Here is a 4460-nt window from a genome sequence, read left to right on the forward strand (position 1 = left end):
CCTCCCGCGGCCCCCCTCGCGCCCTGGGTTCGGCGTCCACACCCGCGCTCCCCGGAACGCACAGTGTGCAGCCTCGCGGCTCCCGGGCCCAGCGCTCCACCGGCGCCCACCTGGGCCACCGTCTCCCCCACGCGTTCCCCACACCCCCACGCCGCACCGCCGGTACCTGGAGTCCGGGTCGCACCGGCGTCGGGAGACCTGTGCTCGGGTGCCGGTGCGATCAGAAGGGCCGCGGCAATCCAGGGCGCTCGGACGCGACTCGGATTCTTCCCATTACAGCACGCTACCCTCGGCCGCTGCACTTCACACGCGCACACCCCGGGCGCTCGGCGGCGTCTCTCCGCCCCCTCCCTCGCCCGGAGGAGGAAGTCCTAGTAAATCAAAACAGTGTGGAAGGGAGGGAGCCGAGGCGGAGGGAGGGCGATGGGCGTGCAAAGAATCCCCTCCAGCCGCGCGCGCTCGCTCGCTCGCTCGCACACCAGCGTTTGCTGTGTTTGGCAAACTCCTGCAGAACCCAGCCCGGCCTGCTCCGCAGTGTGCCCGGGGCGGGCGGGCCCGGGAGGTGAACTGTTTCTGATTGGCGCAGGTTCCTATTACCGCAGCGGCGCAGGCCTGTGACCACGAGAAGAAAAGGCCTGTCTTTAATTTTTCCTGTCATTCTCTAGAGACTTGGTCGGGGGAGGTAGCGGGGTGGAGGCCCAATACTCCCCCCACCCCCGCCGGCCCTTGCCCCATTGTTTCTCATACTGCCGCAATTAAGAAAACATTTGCTTAACATATCCAGCCGCTCACTTCATAAAATAAATAGAGGCTGGACTTCCTCTGGTTTGCTTTAAATGGCTTCGTGTTGCTTGACTTCTGGCTGTTCTCAAACCCCAGTCATTATTCACGGCCCTTACTACAGGGGATTTCCCTGGGAGAGGGCTCTGCAGCAGAGAATAATGACAATAAAAACAAATCCCAGCTCACACAAGTGCTGGGGGGGCGGGGCGGGGCGGGGGAATGCTTTGCAGTTTTCAAACTGTTTTCCCATCTGTTACCTCATCGGATCATAGCGAGTCACAGAGCCGTTCTCATTTGACCTCAGCTCCCGTGCAGGGCAGGTACTAATAGTTAAGGAGACTACGTGGCTTACCTGAAGCAGGTGGAGGGGTGGCCTGGCTTCCGGGCGCCCTGTGACATGCACTGTTCTGCAGCCCACACAAGAACTCTGTCGCTGAGCCAGCCCAAGTGGCAAGGGCGACCCAGGCAGAGCCACTGTCTCCCCGATTTCCCCAATGAAAACCCACAGATGAGGGCTGCTGAGGGGCCCAGTCTTACAGTTTCGGTTCATCCGTAGTCTCAGAGGACAGAAAGAAACCCCGATAAGGGTCATAAATAGATCCTCATCCTGCCAAATGGTGCACAGGGAATGAGGGAAGAAAGAGGACGGCTTGGGCGGATTCCAGTAGAGAGAAAAAGGGCTTTGGATTTAGACAGACCTAAATTTGAATCTAGATTTGGCATTTATTTGGCTTACAGAGCTTTGGGCACGTCATCACGGTTTTGTTTTTTTTTTTTCCCAAAGAATTATATTTACTTAATGGTATTTATTATAATTATTTTTTAATTTGCTATTTTTAAATTTGCCATAGGGCATGCACACTCACCAGAGAGAGAGAAAGCAAGGTCCGGATGTGGGAGTCCAGCACCTTAACCACTACGCCAGCCAGCACCTGGGTCCCTGCTCATCTGGAATACTTGCAATCCCTTCTCCTCCATTCTCCTCTCGGGATCCTGGGCATGCACATACACGCGCCCGGCATGCGTTTTAAGCCACCAAGTCCAGGATGCAAACCGCGGTCGACTACATGGGAGTCCAGCGACATAGCCATTATGCTAACTGCTGGTCCCTGGAATACTTCTAACTTTGAGGAGCTGCTGGAGGGACTAAGGACTAGACCAGAGGTTCAATACATATTCAAAACTCCCTGCTGGCTCAGTCCACCTTTTAAACAGACACTCCCCTTAGACATGAAGGGATAGGAAAACTCTTTGCTTGGACAATGTAAATGAATAATGATAAATAACGCCCAACTATGCCATGACAAAAAGTGGCCTAGGGCTTACAAAGTGTCCCCACATAGCGTCATCCCCTTTGATCTGTATGACAACATTGCCATTCGTCTGCTGCTGAGTGATGTCCACTGGGGGTCAGTGTGGAGGACCGAAAGCTGCCTCGCATTTCCATCCCCGCTGGAGAAAACCTTCCTCTGCAGATAAATCACGGGCAGGGAGCTGTTCTCATGGATGTGACCAGTCTCGGACCTCTGCGAGGCCTCCTCTCACCCTCACCTCACATCAGCAGTTCGGTGACACGGCTCTGGCAACATCTAAGCATGGTCGTTTCCGTCTGGCTGTGTCAGCTGTGCAGAAAAAAGACAGTCAAGTGATTGTAAGCAAAAGGGGTTTGCCACAAAGGTGTAGAAGGGCTGGAACACGGCAGACGCAGACGGTGCAGCTGGCCATGATGGAGCAGCGGTAACGCGACACTCCACAGTGCTTACTCGGGTCACACGGAAAGGTCCTGGGTCTGGGGCTCACGCTCTCCCTGTACATGCTGGGACATACATGCCTGTGACCTGGGCCCAGCTGAGGCTGGGAGTGGCTCATGGCATAAAGGCCCTGCTGGGCGTGACTGTCTCCTCGCTTTCTCTCTCTTTGCCTGTCCCTCTTATAGAATAAGTAGGCTTTATAGAAAGAACGTTATAGGGCCAGCCCATGGCATGGTGGTTGGCTCTCACATGGCCAGCTGTAGTCTGCATCCCAGATGTAGCAGCTTGAAAACCATGCCAGCCCTGTGTGCATGTGCGTTTAAAATCCCAAAAGGAGGGGGACCAACAGTTAGTGTAATGGCTATATCACTGGACTCCCATGTAGTCAACCGCGGTTCGAGTCCCGGACCCGGTAGCTTAGACTCACACCAGGCGCGTGTGCGTGCGTGTCCAAGATCCCGAGAGAATGGAGGAGAAGGGATTGCTGCGTGGCCATCCCCTCTGGGGGTTGATTTCTTGCTTTCTGTCTCTCTGTCTCTCTGTCTCTCTCTGTCTTTCTGGTGAGCACACGTGCCCTGTGGCAAAAACTTCTCAAAAACAAAGGAAAAAAATCCCAAAAGGAGGAAGAGATGGAGGAAAAGGGATTTCGGTGTGCCATTCCCCATGGGCCATAAGTGCTTTCCCACCACTCACCCCACTCCTACCCCCACGCAAGCATATGCACCATATGACACAAATAAGTACTAGAGTCCGCCAGCTTTGTGGAGGTTAAGGCAGCTCAATCCCACGTGACTGACTGCGATTCGAGTTCCGGACAGCAAGGCTTGAAAAACATGCAGGGCACATTTACGCATGTGCCCAAAACCCTGAGAGAAGAACCCAGAAGAGGCTGCAGTGTGGCAGTCCCCTTGGGGGCGGGGGAGGGGTAATTTCGCACTTTCCCTCTCTCTTTCTCTCTGGTCAAATTGAAAAATGAAGATAGGTCTTTGGTCAAATTAAAAAGTAATAATAAAACGGGCCTGCAGGTGACGTGGTGGTTAAGGTGCTGGACTCCCACTTGGTTGACTGCAGTTCCTGGCAGCGTGAGACACACTGGGCACATGTGCGCATGCCCAGATCCAGAGAGGAGCATGGAGAAGGGACTGTGGCATGGCCAGCCCCCCAGGGGGTGATTTCTTGCTTTCTGTCTCTCTGTCTCTCTCTCTCTCTGTCTGGCGAGAGCACACACCCTATAGCAAAAAAAACCCTCTCCAAAAAGAAAGAAAGAAAGAAAGAAAGAAAGAAAGAAAGAAAGAAAGAAAGAAAGAAAGAAAGAAAAATGAAGATAATAAATGAAATTAAATAATTCGAACAAAAAAAACTTAAAACAATTTTTTCAAAGAGAGACGGAAAAAATAAACCTACAGTCTACATTTGATTTTTCCTACTTTTGTTGTTTAAAGAAGCGAAGTAAGCAGCCTGCTTGAGAATTCGTCTTCAATATGTATAGCAGCCCTACCAGGGGCGGGGTGCTGTTCTCCACACAGGGCGTACAGTCATGAACACACATTGCACCTGCTGAGCGGCCGCTGTGCCGTGGATAAGCCAGAGCTGAAACTCAGATCTGGCTGCGAGTTGTCTCTGCTCAGATGTCAGAGATAAGGGCCACAGGATCCGAACGTGTCCCAGGACCGGGAGCTACCCGAGGGGAACCGCCCGCAAACATCGCAAACATCCAGGGGAATGTATGCGAGGCATCCCGTGCTGCCAGCTACACAGTATGCACTCATTCAGCAGGTTCCCTTTCTTCCCTTTCTTGCAACTGTGTTAGCACCAGGAAGGAACCTTGCCTCCGCCGTGACCCCGCACCAATTCTGACCTTCACCCACCCATGCAGCGATGGGACCATTGGAGTGGTGGTAACTGACTTCGGAGTCCTTTCTGAAT

At 53.3% G+C, this 4460-nt stretch overlaps 1 protein-coding gene across 2 annotated transcripts in view; it reads right to left on the minus strand.

Annotated features, from left to right (window-relative positions):
- Positions 1 to 4460, minus strand: part of VGLL4 (vestigial like family member 4) — a 168480-nt gene that overhangs the window by 161344 nt on the left and 2676 nt on the right. The window contains exon 3 of one of the 2 annotated variants that reach the window (XM_006160637.3): positions 2335 to 2405. The gene's annotated coding sequence lies outside the window, so the exon portion shown is untranslated. Of the gene's footprint in view, positions 1 to 166; positions 510 to 2334; positions 2406 to 4460 lie in introns of those variants that run through there. The other variant, XM_006160638.3, reaches the window with a different exon arrangement.

This window comes from Tupaia chinensis, unplaced genomic scaffold (assembly GCF_000334495.1).
Source record: "Tupaia chinensis unplaced genomic scaffold, TupChi_1.0 Scaffold000704_1, whole genome shotgun sequence".
NCBI lineage: Eukaryota > Metazoa > Chordata > Mammalia > Scandentia > Tupaiidae > Tupaia > Tupaia belangeri.